The sequence below is a fragment of the Caretta caretta genome, chromosome 1, assembly GCF_965140235.1.
Source record: "Caretta caretta isolate rCarCar2 chromosome 1, rCarCar1.hap1, whole genome shotgun sequence".
In the NCBI taxonomy this organism is placed as follows: Eukaryota; Metazoa; Chordata; order Testudines; family Cheloniidae; genus Caretta; species Caretta caretta.
In genome coordinates, this window is record NC_134206.1 from 248,723,390 (window position 1) to 248,739,840 (window position 16,451).

General features: G+C 43.1%; 1 protein-coding gene across 1 annotated transcript in view; it reads right to left on the reverse strand.

Moving 5' to 3' along the window:
- Positions 1 to 16,451, reverse strand: part of PTN (pleiotrophin) — a 120,387-nt gene that overhangs the window by 103,017 nt on the left and 919 nt on the right. The window lies entirely within an intron of this gene.

Sequence of the window (16,451 nt, forward strand, 5' to 3'; positions counted from 1 at the left end):
TGTTTTATAAAATGTGTCTTTTTAAATACCGCTGTCCCTTTTTTTTTCTCCACCAGCTGCATGTGTTTCAATGATCACAGGATCTTCTCCTTCCCAGAGGCTAGTGAAGATTAGAAAGAAAAAAAAACGCACTCGAGATGAAATGTTCTCCGAGCTCATGCCGTCCTCCCACAGTGACAGAGCACAGACGAATGCGTGGAGGCAAATAATGTCAGAGTGCAGGAAAGCACAAAATGACCGGGAGGAGAGGTGGCGGGCTGAAGAGAGTAAGTGGCGGGCTGAAGACAGGGCTGAAGCTCAAATGTGGCAGCAGCATGATGAGAGGAGGCAGGATTCAATGCTGAGGCTGCTGCAGGACCAAACCAGTATGCTCCAGTGTATGGTTGAGCTGCAGCAAAGGCAGCTGGAGCACAGACTGCCACTACAACCCCTGTGTAACCAACCGCCCTCCTCCCCAAGTTCCATAGCCTCCACACCCAGACGCCCAAGAACGCGGTGGGGGGGCCTCCGGCCAACCAGCCACTCCACCACAGAGGATTGTCCAAAAAAAAGAAGGCTGGCATTCAATAAATTTTAAAGTTGTAAACTTTTAAAGTGCTGTGTGGCATTTTCCTTCCCTCCTACACCACCCCTCCTGGGCTACCTTGGTAGTCATCCCCCTATTTGTGTGATGAATGAATAAAGAATGCATGAATGTGAAGCAACAATGACTTTATTGCCTCTGCAAGCGGTGATTGAAGGGAGGAGGGGAGGGTGGTTAGCTTACAGGGAAGTAGAGTGAACCAAGGGGCGGGAGGTTTCATCAAGGAGAAAAACAAACAGAACTTTCACACCGTAGCCTGGCCAGTCATGAAACTGGTTTTCAAAGCTTCTCTGATGCGTACTGTGCCCTCCTGTGCTCTTCTAACCGCCCTGGTGTCTGGCTGCGTGTAACCAGCAGCCAGGCGATTTGCCTCAACCTCCCACCCCGCCATAAATGTCTCCCCCTTACTCTCACAGATATTGTGGAGCACACAGCAAGCAGTAATAACAGTGGGAATATTGGTTTCGCTGAGGTCTAAGCGAGTCAGTAAACTGCGCCAGCACGCCTTTAAACGTCCAAATGCACATTCTACCACCATTCTGCACTTGCTCAGCCTGTAGTTGAACAGCTCCTGACTACTGTCCAGGCTGCCTGTGTACGGCTTCATGAGCCATGGCATTAAGGGGTAGGCTGGGTTCCCAAGGATACATATAGGCATTTCAACATCCCCAACAGTTATTTTCTGGTCTGGGAATAAAGTCCCTCCCTGCAGCTTTTGAAACAGACCAGAGTTCCTGAAGATGCGAGCGTCATGTACCTTTCCCAGCCATCCCACGTTGATGTTGGTGAAACATCCCTTGTGATCCACCAGAGCTTGCAGCACTATTGAAAAGTACCCCTTGCGGTTTATGTACTCGGCGGCTTGGTGCTCCGGTGCCAAGATAGGGATATGGGTTCCGTCTATGGCCCCACCACAGTTAGGGAATCCCATTGCAGCAAAGCCATCCACTATGACCTGCACATTTCCCAGGGTCACTACCCTTGATTTCCGCAGATCTTTGATTGCGTGGGCTACTTGCATCACAGCAGCCCCAACAGTAGATTTGCCCACTCCAAATTGATTCCCAACTGACTGGTAGCTGTCTGGCGTTGCAAGCTTCCACAGGGCTATCGCCACTCGCTTCTCAGCTGTGAGGGCTGCTCTCATCTTGGTATTCATGTGCCTCAGGGCAGGGGAAAGCAAGTCACAAAGTTCCATGAAAGTGCTCTTACACATGCGAAAGTTTCGCAGCCACTGGGAATCGTCCCAGACCTGCAACACTATGCGGTCCCACCAGTCTCTGCTTGTTTCCTGAGCCCAGAATCGGCGTTCCACAGCATGAACCTGTCCCATTAGCACCATGATGCATGCATTGGCAGGGCCCATGCTTTCAGAGAAATCTGTGTCCATGTCCTGATCACTCACGTGACCACGCTGACATCGCCTCCTTGCCCGGTATCGCTTTGCCAGGTTCAGGTGCTGCATATACTGCTGGATAATGCATGTGGTGTTTAATGTGCTCCTAATTGCCAAAGTGAGCTGAGCGGCCTCCATGCTTGCCTTGGTATGGCGTCCGCACAGAAAAAAGGCGCGGAACGATTGTCTGCCGTTGCTCTGACGGAGGGAGGGGCGACTGACGACACGGCTTACAGGGTTGGCTTCAGGGAGCTAAAATCAACAAAGGGGGTGGCTTTACATCAAGGAGTATTTCAGGCAGGACTTCACGGAGGGTTCCAATAAGAAATAGTGCACCTAAGTTATTGTTCTTATTGGAACAAGAAGGTTAGCCTGGCCTCTGATTGATACATAGCTAGATTTACCTCGCTGCACCTTCTCTGTGAGTGACTGCAGTGTGACCTAGAGGAATGAGTCCCCTAGACAGGGGAGGAGGCAAATGAGTACAAAACAAATCTGGTCTATTTCTTGTTTTGATCCACTCCATCTATCTTTTACATCTTTGGCTGGCAGCAGGCAGTGCAGAAGGACTGCATGCCATCCTCATCTCTTGCCTGCCCGGCAGAAGATGATGCAATAGGACTGCTAGCAATCCGTATCGCCTGCCTGCTCACCATAAGACAGTTCAATAGGACTGACTGCAGGACTAAAGAAAATGACCTGGTCAAGTCACTCCAAATTTAGTCCCTGCGCCCATGTCTGCCCAGGCGCTCCCAGCCGACGTGGCCAGGAGCACCTCGGACATGACGAGGACGGCTACCAGTCGTACTGTACCATCTGCTGCCAGAAGGCAATGAGTTGCTGCTACTGTGTAGCAATGCCGTACCGTGTCAGCACCCAGGAGACATACGGTGACGGTTACCTGAGCGGGCTCCATGCTTGCCGTGGTATGGCGTCTGCACAGGTAACTCAGGAAAAAAGGCGCGAAACGATTGTCTGCCCTTGCTTTCACAGAGGGAGGGAGGGAAGAGTGGCCTGACGATATGTACCCAGAACCACCCGCAACAATGTTTTAGCCCCATCAGACATTGGGATCTCAACCCAGAATTCCAATGGGCAGCGGAGACTGCGGGAACTGTGGGATAGCTATCCACAGTGCAACGCTCCGGAAGTCGACTCTAGCCTCGGTACTGTGGAAGCACTCCGCCGAGTTAATGCACTTAATGCACTTAGAGCATTTTCTGTGGGGACACACACACTCGAATATATAAAACCGATTTCTAAAAAACCGACTTCTATAAATTTGGCCTTATTCCGTAGTGTAGACATACCCTACGTGATATAACTGAATGGGACTCTTTCATTTGACTATTTCTCATCAGCTCCTACCCGTATTTTATCATCTTCCATCCTCTCCTCCTTACTTGGATATAGAGAAACTCCATTAATAGGTCCTCCCATAAGGGATGTCTATCTGAACCATATGCTCCTCTGCACCTGTCAGCTTTCCCCCAGCCCTTAGATTAAAAACTAAGGTCTGGGGGAAAGCCAACAGGTGCAAAGGATTACAGGGTCTCTCTCTGCACTCCTAGATATATTAGGCTGGTCCTTTGTTCTTCACCTGTAAGCAACACCCACACACACTGTTCACCTCTTCCTGTTAATTTCTTCTCCTGAAGTCCCTGCAGTCTCTTTATTAGCTTTGACTCAGTATGCAAATAGAATTCCACTGTAAAACATAAAATACTCAGTAGTCAATCAGGGACATAAAGGTCTCCTCCCCAGTGTCTAATAGAATCTGTCTTTAGGCATCTCACCTCTGGGTAGCCTCCCTTTAACTTCAGGCTTTAAGAACATATTTGCATATATATCACTGTTTACATATTATCCACACATACATTTCACAAAGATTATAAAGATCAATGTGACACAGATTTTCACTAGAGAACTTACATGACACTGTTTGGTGAACAAGAACGTAAATAGCAGACCAGGTATCTCAGATAGGGGATCCCTTTATGCACTCCTGTTCCCTCTGCCAGCTGGCATCAGCCAGCTCTTTATTCAAAGCCACTGGTTTAGTAAAATCCAAAATAGGATTAGAACTTTACTGCATATGTGGGAAGTGTCAATTTAAAGAAGAGATTTGCTTGTCATTTACAAGATGTTTTATGCAACTGGGGATTCTAAAGTAAAGTGAGATCTTTGTGTTACACCTCTTTACTCAGATTGCTTCTCCAGTTCATTGATATTTCACATCATTGCACATGTCTGAGATCTGGGAACAAAGTAGGAGAGTGGGACATAACTTTGTGTACACCTAATTCTTTTCCATGCACAAATGAACACTCTCCATAGCATTTCTAAAAAATACTTCTAATCCCCACACCCTACAATTAACATACAAAATCAGTGGTTTCTAATTATAGGAATACTTCCTAGTCTATATAATCATAAATAATTTAAACTAAATTACAGTACATGTCAATTAAGTGAACAAAGAACATTTTGTAATGCATTATACCTTTTTTTTTTTTTTGCTCATTTGGTTGTTTGGTAATTTTAAAATTTCAGTAATTTTCAATAACTCTCCCTGTCAGTGCAAATTAGTGAGGTTAGTGGAGTTCTACTGTGTTGTCTGTATATTAAAAAAATGTTTTTTAAAAAAATTCAGGATCATTTTTCATATCACTCTGCCTATAAAGCCAGGAAAATGAGCGGCCAACAGTCCAACTGCATAAGACTCTGAAGGAGCCCAAAACTTCTAAAGTAATTAAAAGAGCTTTTCTGTACAAACAGAATACTATATTTATATATGATCAAAAAGGAGGAAGATCTTTTGTATTTTTTTCTATTTTTCCTCATTTTTTTCAAGATTTTGAACCGGGGAGAAAAAAAAAATCACAGATTTTGAAATGTTCCAATTAATTTTTCTAATTTCAACCCGCTGTACTAAACACATGCCATCTTTAAGTGTAGCATGTCGGCACCTTTCAGGGCTAGAAGCAAATATTGATCACACTGGAAAGCTGGGAATCTGTACTTGTCATTGGTATAAAGATCCTGCTTTTAACCCATTCCCTGCAGGACTGTGATATATCAGACTTAATCATGACATTTTTAGATGCAGAAAAGTTGTAAGTCGCCTATGGACAGACACAATTCCAGAGTGAGGGAGGAAAGAAAGTCCACATTTCAGGGAGAAGAGGAAAATATTTCTCTGACAGATTGAATTTTCTAAATAAATAAATAAGTGAACCACTGGAAGCTGTTGTGAGGTTTGGAATGCTAGAATAAGTCCTGGGGGAGACGGTAAGTCAGGTAATCAAAAGTCCATGATAAATTAATTTATCACATTGCTCTGAAATTTATCACAGGGATTTCTGTGATGGGGGGGAGTGTATGTATCTATTTCTATATTATGGTGATAGTCTATACCATTATGTTCACCACTTTTGCAAGACTGATAAAATTTTCTACAAAGCATGCCCTGTGAAGCATCATTCGAAAAGTCAAACTGCTGAACATTATTGTCCTGATAAAATGTGTGTGACAACATTGTATGTAAAGCTACAAGATTCTACTGTATAACATTGTTATAACATGCTCTAAAGTTAAGAAAAGCAGGCCCAAACCCATTTTTCAGAGACAAAGTCACATTGACACTCCAATCAGGTGCTAAAGGACTATCATCTGCTTAAGCCACCATTCACCAGCAGAGGGAAGGTGTAAACAAAAAATTTACATTCCATCACAGGGAAGGTTCAAACCTCATGTCCACATGAGACTGTTTTGTCACCATGACTCAGCATGGATGTTGCTAGCACAAGAAGTTGAATTATAAAAAGGGGACAAAAGGCTTGACTCCACTCCTCTTCCCATCTTTCTGCTCATGACATCACTGAATACCTGAAAGACACTGAACTAAGGGGGAGGGGTCCCAAGCTGAAAGGAGACCCAGCCTGTGAAACTTACTGCAGCATGTGGTGAGAAAACCTTTACTTTGAGTTCTGTTAGCTTGTTAAGTTAGCTGATGAAGTGAGCTGTAGCTCACGAAAGCTCATGCTCAAATAAATTGGTTAGTCTCTAAGGTGCCACAAGTACTCCTTTTCTTTTTGCGAATACAGACTAACACGGCTGTTCCTCTGAAACTTGTTAAGTTAGGTATTAGCTTGTGTTTTACTCTTATTTTCTTTTGTAACCAATCCAGACTTTTATGCATCATCACTTGTAATCACTTAAAATCTGTCTTTCTGTAGTTAATAAACTTATCTTATTGGTTTATCTTAATCAGAGTGTTTGGATTAAAGTGCACAGGAAACTCCATTTGGGATAACAAGTCTTGTGCATTATCATTTTCCTTTAATAAAATGACAGACTTTCAATGTGCTTGTTCTGAAGAGTACTGAGCAGTACAAGATGCACATTTCTGGGGAGACAAGACTGGGACTAGGAATTTGCGAGTGTTGCCCTGTAATTCATGAGTAACTGGCCAGAGTGCTCTTGTATTTATCTGGAAGGGAATTTGCACACTGAAGGCTGTCGGAAGAGATCAGGAGTGGCTGTTCTCACAGCAAAGCAGTGCAAAAGGCACCCCAGCATAGAGAGTTAAGGGGACACCACTGTTCGACAGTCCGGATTGTACCCTGGGTAAGTCACACACACAAACATATAAACTAAAGCTATGTCTACACTGCAATCAGGAGGTGCAACTGCAGCAAGTGTAGACAGACCTGAACCAGCTTTGATTTATTTACAGTAGAACTTCAGAGTTACGAACACCTCAGGAATGGAGGTTGTTCATAACTCTGAACAAAACATTATGGTGGCTCTTTTCAAAAGTTTACAACTGAACATTGGATTAATACAGCTTTGAAACTTTATTGTGCAGAAGAAAAATGTTGCTTTTAACCATCTTAATTTAAATGAAATAAGCACAGAAACAGTTTCCTTACCTTGACAATTTTTTTTTAAACTTTCCCTTTTTTTTTTTTTTTTTTTAGTAGTTTATGTTTAACATATTACTGTACTGTATTTGCTCTCCCCCCCCCCCCCCCGCTCCCCTTTTTTTTGTTTCTGCAGCTGCCTGATTTGGAACCGAAAGTTCACAATGAAGGGTTGACTGGTCAGTTCGTAACTCTGGTGTTCGTATTTCTGAGTTTCTACTGTATATCAAAGCTCTCTTGAGTAACGTTAGCAGTGAAGCTGCAGCAGGACAAGTGGCAGCCCTCTGAGCATGTACGCAGGGTCTTGAGTGGGCAGAGTTAGACCATGCAGCTGCTGCAGTGTCACTGCTATGGTTACTCAAGCTAGCTTAAATCTAGCTAGATCAAAGGTAGCTCAGGTACGTCTACACCTGCTGCAATCACACCTCTTGATTTGCGGTGTACACTTATCCTTTGAGTGGTGCCATTGGCTTCAGTGGAATAACTCACAGGGCACAAAGTTAACCACATGCATAAACCTTTGCACAACTCTGGCCTAAATTTGGACAGAGGGGAAGGAGAGAGCGTTCCCTAACACCCCCTGCACGCACACGCTACGTCTACACTTGGCGCTAGGAGTGTGGTGCCCAGCTCAAGTAGGCATTCTTGTGCTAACTTTCATTGAGCCAGTGCATTAAAAATAGCAGTGTAGCTGCAGTAGTACAGTCAGTGATGAGCGGTGTCACAGGCTAGCTGCCTTGAGTACAAACCAGACCACATCCCCCGCTCCAAATGTACATGTCACCACACACACACACCTACAACCATCTGTTATACATCCAGCAAATTTTAGTCCAGGGGTTCTCAAACTGGGGATTGTGACCGCTCAGAGGGTCACAAGGTTATCATGTGAGGAGTTGCAAGCTGTCAGCCTCCACCCTAAACCCTGCTTTGCCTCCACCATTTACAATCATAGGTGCTGGTACTCGGACCCCTGGCTTGAAGTGGTTTCCATTATAAAGAGGGTTTACAGTTTGGTTCAATGGCTCACAGCACCCCCACTATAAAAATTGTTCCAGCACCTCAGTTTATAATAGTGTTAATTTAAAAAAAAGTGTTTTTAATTTATAAGGGGTCACACTCAGAGGCTTGCTGTGTGAAAGCAGTCACCAGTACAAAAGTTTGAGAACCACTGTTTTAGTCCAAAACTCAGAACAAACTCAAAATGAACATTTAGGTCCGGTGGCACAAAGGGAGCAGCTCCCCTCCTTCCCCTCCCCTCCCAGCTGGGCATTCTTGGGGCTTGGAGAAGTCCCCAGTAGGCATAGATAGATCCAAATGCTACACCACCCCACACTGTTCATTCTCCCTGTTGCAATCCACAGCTGGTGGATGGTCTCTCTGAGCTTGTTACCAGCTGGCAGATTTGAGAGCAGCCCCCAGTCTCCTGTAAACTCTGCCAGGGTGTGGCCTATATAAAGTTGGCCAGAGAATCAGGGAACTGTAATGGCTCCCTAGTGGTTTCCTCTCTCTACTGCATAAGTGAGACCAGAATGGAGACCGCAATGAAGAGTGTATAATTATCAACAGCAAAGGAACACTCTGTAAACAATGGAAAAACAATGTCTGCCAAGTAAATCACTTTGCTTAAGCAAACATCTCTTATGAAGATTAGCAAAAACATCTGAAAACACACGAGTTAGACAAGAAACATGGGCCAAAGGGACCATGCTGCAAAATAAAGATTAAGCAAGCATGATGCAATGAGGCTCCCTGAATCAAATCTTTCTCTGCCTCTGAATGCCTCTAAAGGCACTGAAAATTATAGCCGTTGGCTTGGAGGGAAACTGTAGTAGTAGTTTTTTTCTTCTTCCATGCTATTGTATGCTCAGCTGCCCCCGGGTAGGCTGCTAATAGAAACAAGAGACTCTCACACAAACAAAAAACATCATTGTGACCTCTGGGAATGCAGCAATCCAAACAAACAAGCCAGTCAGGTGGCACAAGCCACTGGGAGGCAATCAGAGCATCTCAGAGGCCTTCCCCCAGCACCAGAAGGAAAGCTGATTCACTAGGATGGCAAATACAGCTTTTTCCTGGAAAAGCAAAGGAAAAACCATGCTGGGCAGGCAGAGTAAGAAGCTTATAATATTTATTTATTGAGGGAAGAGAGTTTCTGGATTCGTATTTCTTATGATTCCAACTGAAGAGAGACACAATTTCTATCTTATCAGCATAATGGAGAGCAACGAGAATGGAAGCATTTCTCTAGTTAGGACAAGATTCCGATAGCTGTACTCACTCTGAATAGTACCTCACTTTGCAAGTAGTCCCATTGCAATTAATGGTACAATTTGCAGTACAAAGTAAGGGTGCCAGAATGGCATTTTCCCTGTTTGCTATCAAGCTGTGAAGCACTATTACAATCGTAACTTATTTTGAATAAAACAAAGGAGAAAGGTGTCCTTTCAGAATTATGGTCTGACTCCTACTATCCTTACTCAGGCAAAGCTTACCCTTACTTCAGTGAGAGCTTTGCCTGAGTAAAAACTACAGGATTTGGTCCTAGATTAATATTTATTTCCACCAGGCAGGGGAATGGGGAATAATTCTGAATGAGTGTTGGTAGCCATCTTGTCACTGAACCAGAGGTTCTTAGTTCAAGTGCCCCAAAGCAGGCTTCAGATTTGTAGCCAGTGCTGACTCTGCAGTGCTATAATACTGTTCGGAAGGTATTACGTTGTTAGAGATGCCGTCCTTCTAGGAAGACATTATTCCCAAATCCCTTCATGTTTCACTTCTGACGGAAGATAAAGATCCCATTGCACTTTCTGAAATAGATTCTATGATAAATCCAGTGTGTGTATAATGAACAACATTCCCCGTGTAACAAACCAGGGTCAGAGCATTCTAAGAAAGAATGTCTGGGCAGAGGGGCCACTTGGGACTCTTCACACACACATCCTTATCTATATGTATTGTGTGTGTGTTGTGGAACTAAGATGTGTGTCATTCATCACCCTGATAACTTTGTATATTGTAGCCTTTTTTACTCCTTTCAACTGTTTTTTGTCATTTTAGATCTTCAGGGTTTGAGGCCAGGATTTGTACCTCCATATATATTTGCACAGTAACTAGCATCTTTTGGGTACTTCTGCAATAGAAGTAATAACAGCATCCCATGCTGTGAGATCATTATTGCTGAGTGCACAGTGGCTCCTAGATTTTCACTGTGCAACCAGTATCTAATTAACTGTGGTCTATAGCACTTTGGAATACCTGAAGTATGAAAGATATAAAACCCGTCTGTGTGATCATTGCATAGTTTAAATGCTACCTGACTTTGACAATTATCTTATTTATAGTCTGGAGATCATCTTAAAACAACAGGTAGGCAAAGTAATCTCAAAGTGCTCATAACACTAAGATGAACAAAACCAAAACACAAGACAGGGAGCTCACTATAAAAGGCATTATGCCTATCATTGCCTGAAATTGAATTGACCAAGCTTTCAGGTGGCTGAGATAGATTTAGGAGTGTTATTTTAAACCAAGTAATAAGATGTAGTATGCTGATTTCCACAACCATCGCAGTTTGTGTCTTTTGTCTATATTTGGTAATTCCCCCTCTTCTTCCTTCCCAGCCCACCCAGCACCTGGATAGAACCTGGAAGTACAGGAGTACATGTTTTGCACCCTCCTCACCCCATTACCCCAGGACCTCACTGAGCTCTGGAACTTATGTGGGGATCAGAGGTAGATTCTGTCCCTTGGAAAGCAGTCAGACCTTGGAGGGAAGCCTAACCTCTGTTCCAAAATGTACACTGAGGATATGTCTACACAGCAACTGGACACCCACAGCTGGCCTGTAACAACCGACTTGAGTTTATGAGGCTCGGGTTGTGGGGCTGTTTCATTGCTGTGTGTACTTCCAGGCTTGGGTCCTGTCACTCAAGGGTAGACACTGCTGAATACTTCAATGCACTGAACAAGTCTTATGACAACAAGGTTATATGTCTGCCAGTACTGGCAATAATAAAGTGTTGGCACCAAGAGGAACTTTACCTTTTCCCTACTGAAAAAGCTGTTGAAACTTGAGAAAGGACTGAAACACACTAATGAATCGGACACTACAGAAGCAGCTTCTCTGCCAACTCAGAGCTAATAAAAATATAAGCAGCAGATTCCATACAGATTGCCAACTATTACTTCATTAGCTAGGGAATACTTCTGGCACCCTAGAGACTAACAAATTTATTTGAGCATAAGCTTTCGTGAGCTAGGTAATTCTCATAGTAAAGATGCTGGAATCAAAGACATTTTTCTCTACAGCTGATGATGATGTCACACTGGGCACCACCTCAACTTCATACAAGATCAAATGTTTACAGTGCTCATCTAAAAATCCAAATGTAGTTGAAACCCACTGCCCTAGCCACGCTACTGACCCCAATTATAATGATTGTTTGAGACCCCCGAATGGTACTATATGTTCACAAGCAGCCACTGTCTAGTGGCAAATGTTTAGATACAATTCTGCTGTTTATTTGAATATCTCCTCCGTCATTCTTTGTTATTAGTACATGCACTAATAATGGTGGCTGCCTTTATATAAAATCAGGATCTAATTTTTTAAGAGTTGATCTACTTCTGCTAACAGTACTTAGTCTTCATCTGAAGTCATTATTACTTTCTAGTAGTGAAAAATAACAATTATTTCCAAATCATATAAAATTGTAAAGAATGAAACAGTGACAATTCCACTATCAGCAGTTGGTGCAATGCTCATGGCAGACAGGGGAACAGGACACTGGTTATGGTGGAGAAGACTCTCTTGGTCTTGATGGTCTAATGTCCTACATTATTTATTACATTTGGAAAGAAATAAAAAATTCATTGCGGGAAACTGTTCTATAGTTAATCTAAAGACTATAATGAATGAAGGCTAGCAATTTATTCTGTAGAGCTAAAATACTAATTCCATAATTTCGTGGCTAACAAATCCACCCCCAGGGCCAGGTGGCTTTGGTTGCACTGTATTTTCTGAGACATCCTCCACTTTCAACGCAGTTACTAGGCACTTGGTGGTGGACAATGCACTGCTGGGACTGCTGCTGGCACAAGTAACTAGAATAGATTTCGCGCTCCCCACAAAGTTTGTGTCACCATGAGAGCTATTGCTTCTAACAAATTGTTTGACCACTGCCACCTTGTATGCCATGTCCATTAATTGAGCCAGAGTAGCAATATTTCTATAGTAATAATGCGCAAATTGTTATGGCTGGTTATTTTACTAAAAGGCACTTATCCATATTTTAAATACCATAGCTTACCCCTGTACTTTTTGAGCCCATTTTCAGCTTACTCCGAATAAAGCTTTTTATATAAAAGACTCCAATTGAAGTAAGGCTCTTCCATTCTGGCTCCTCCCAAGCCCTCTGAAATCCACTTTAAATAGCTTACAATATATACTTTTCTACTTCAACCTAAACAGCTCTAAACAGAGAACATTCTATGTACTAATATTCAGAAAGTCACAATTGAGAAGATTTTCAAAAATACCTATGTGACAGCAGCCATCGGGGACTTTGGAATTTTTTAAAATGTTATCCTTTGTGTCTACGTGATGCTAAATTGCCCAAACTAACCTAAAATATGGGCCCTTCTGCTTATCTCAAAACACCTATTGCCTAAGCAATATCTGAAGTTCATAGTTGCTGTTGACTCTCTATATAATCAGGGCCATCAGGCAACGCTTAACAAGCGCTAACTAATGATATCAGGATATGGATATAAATTAGAAATGCACACCCTAAATGGCTCTGATAGTTTCACTAAATATACACAGCAACACAGAATGATATTCCTGCTGTCAGATGTCAATATCTAGCTAGGAGCTTGATGGCACCATAGAAACTCAGACACATAAAAGTATGGTATTGACTGGATGGAAAATGAGGCTGCAGTTTAAGTTTGAAGCTGCCCAGCATGCCAAGAATTGTGAATAACTTGCAACATGAACTCCCTGTAAACAAGGCAGTCCAAGGAGGATAAATCAGAGACAACCAAAGCAAGGATATGGATTGACCAAGTGCTGGTCACTCTAAGCATATGAAGAGCACTGTGTATGTGTTACAGTGACCTGGTTTGATCCCAGGACAGCATTTTAAATGGTTTATTAAGAAGAGGCTTGACACATAAAAAGATTTCCTCAATTAAAGCCCTGAAACTAAACCTCTAAGAGAAAAATGCTTTTGATGCACCAGTCAGCAAAAGGCCATAAATACTGAAGCGGAGGTTACACTGTTAGTCACAGACCTGCTCCCATAGAAAACACCACAAACTTATGGACAATATATGCAAGGGAGGTGGCCTGTGGAGAAAGACAAGGTTCATGAGCAAAGCAAGTTCCCTCCATAGTGACTCAGTGTTGCATTGTAATTCTCTATATAAGTCATAACCCCACTAAGGCACTGCACAAATGTTTTAAAATACCACAGAGCGTGTGTGTCAAATCAGTATGTTTTCAGAGCTCATGTAGAAAGGACAGTTCTTCTATGAGAGTACTCCGATCTAACAGACTTCAGCGAGACCAAGAGAAGGGAGATCAGATCTAGCTGTGACATATTTTGGTGGAAGTGATGCTGCTGGAAGTCAGACAGCACCTCCCACAAGTCAAGCAAGGAAGTGCCCATGTTAGCAATGAAGGCCTCCCTTGTCTGCACCATTTGCCAGAGAGGGAAGGAAGATGCTAGTGACAAAAATAAAAACAAACAAAGAATGTATCCCTTTGTAAAAGACACAAACTGAAGCCAGTGACAAATTTCCCTCCCACCTTTCTGTCCAAGTGCCTGCTCCAAAGCCCACTAAAGACAAAGGGAGTCTTTCCTTTCTCTTCAGTGAGTGCTGGATAAGGTCCCAATTGCTAAGGAACTTAGTCCAGAGAGACACCAACTTTCTACTTGTCCCTCCACACATACTTGCCGGTATAGATGGTCATTAAGTTATGCAGAGCATTTTCCTTCTAGCTGGATAACTTTTCCTTTCCCCTCCATCAAACTTACAACAACAGCTTTACCATGTCACAAATTACATATTGCCTTTTCTGGAAGGAAGTTTCCCTTTGGATCATTTCTGTTGATGGATATTTCAGTGTTGTTTTTGGGGGGTGAGGTGTTTATAATAGACAATAAAAAGTAACATTCCCATTGTACAGCAGCTGTCATGCAACATTCAAAAGGTACATAAAAACAACTGTCCCCTTAGAATAGCCTGCACCTACAAGCATACCTGTTCCCTCAATCCATTAGCTACCCCAAAAGCTGAACTTTGCAACAGGCTCAGAACAATACAAAACTGAAGCTGTGATGGAACAAGGGAAAGGTAGCAAGTTTCAGAGCTGAAGAACCTTTGGCTAAAATGTCCTTCCACCTGCTCCTCTGACTTAAAGTACGCTGGATCTAGTTAGACCCACTCTTCTGGCCACAGTTGTAAGGGTATTGCATAGGAAAAAGACATAATATATACAATTTCACACTGCTTATAAACAAGACCAAGTGGACATGGTCACGGCAGGCTTAATTCCTGGTGGAATTTAAGCTTCAGAACATTCCACAAATTTATTATTCATTCATCTCTAAAGCAACCCCCTGTGATGTCAAAAACTGAGAAATGTGACCTCAGGTAGAGAGCAAGCAACAGGAGCAGATGAACTTTCAATGAAGTGAAAAGATTCCCTTTGCATGTAAATAGCCCTAATATATATAAGGAAGACAAATGACAGAAACCAATATGATATATCAACAGAATTATCTCTAAACTCAATGGGAGGAGTTATATTCTCACTTAGAAGTCAATGGTGTTACTTTGTATTTACACCACTCTCACCGACAGCAGAGTTTGGCCCAGTTTTCCCAACCCTTCCCCCCAAGCCTTTAAGATTTAAAACAAACTAGCAATAACAACTCTACAACTGATTCATCAGTGCCTATTGCAGTTACTTATTTTAGTGGCAGTAAAGTAAGGGTCAAATATTTCTCTGCGATAAGCAGGTTAACTCCCATTACAGTCAAACAGAGTTAATGTGCTTACCAGAGCATAGAGCCTGGCTCTAAGTCTCTGGGATCAAAGTGAGGATATTGCTGGCACCTTAGCACCATAGGACTGGAAGGTACCTCGAGGGGCCACCTAGTCCAGTCCCCTGCACTCATGACAGGACTAAGTATTATCTGGACCATTCCTGACAGGTGTTTGTCTAACCTGCTCTTAAAAATCTCCCATGATGGAGATTCCACAACCTCCCTAGGCAATTTATTCCACTGCTTAACCACCCTGACAGTTGGGAAGTTTTTCCTAATGTCCAACCTAAACCTCCCTTACTACAATTTAAGCCCATTGCTTCTTATCCTATCCTCAGAGGTTAAGTACAACAATTTTGCTCCCTCCTCCTTGTAACAACCTTTTATGTACTTGAAAACTGTTATGCCCCTCTCAGTCTTCTCTTCTCCAGACTAAACAAACCCATTTTTTTCAATCTTCCTTCATAGGTCATGTTTTCTAGACCTTTAATCATTTTTGTTGCTCTTCTCTGGACTTTCTCCAATTTGTCCACATCTTTCCTGAAATGTGGCACCCAGAACTGGACACAATATTCCAGTTGACATCTAATCAGCACGGAGCAGAGCAGAAGAATTACTTTTCGTGTCTTGCTTACAACACTCCTGCTAATACATCACAGAATGATGTTCACATTTTTTGCAACAGTGTTACACTGTTGACTCATATTTAGCTTGTGGTCCAATATGAACCCCGGATCCCTTTCCCCAGTACTCCTTCCGAGGTAGTCATTTCCCATTTTGTATGTGTGCAACTGATTGTTCCTTCCTAAGTGGAGTACTTTGCATTTGTCCTGATTGAATTTCATCCTATTTATGTCAGACCATTTCTCCAGTTTGTCCAGATCATTTTGAACTTTAATCCTGTCCTCCAAAGCACTTGCAACCCCTCCCAGCTTGGTATCATCCCCCAATTTTATAAGTGTACTCTCTATGCCATTATCTAAATCATTGATGAAGATATTGAACAGAACCGGACCCAGAACTGATCCCTGCGGGACCCCAGGTAAGAAGGGCATCCACAGCAGGTTTCCGATCCTAGGTGCAAACTGCTGGCCTTCCTCTTGAGCACACTTTCTGCTGGCAGATACTGACATTTTTTTCTTTACACTTTGTAAAGTTCCCCCTCCTGCCCCTTAGCTTTTCAATACTGCCACATAACTTTCATGCCAAGTTAGGATCAAGTGGCTAAACGGAGCTGTGCAGTTGCCTCAAATCCGCGCTGAGCTGAGAGCATGGAACTGCTCCATTATCCTATTAGCCTGCAGAGTAATCCTCAGCGGCCGCCCCCTGGCCTGGAAGGCAGCAGCCTGCAGAGCCAGCCAGGCGCGGGAGCTGGAGCAGCTTGCGGTGCAGGGGTTAGAGAGATCATCCCCCTGGAGTCAGTCAGTGCTACTCACGGGGGCGGCACTTCTCGGGGTCTCCTTTGAGGCGCCTGCCGCCGAGTCCCGTGT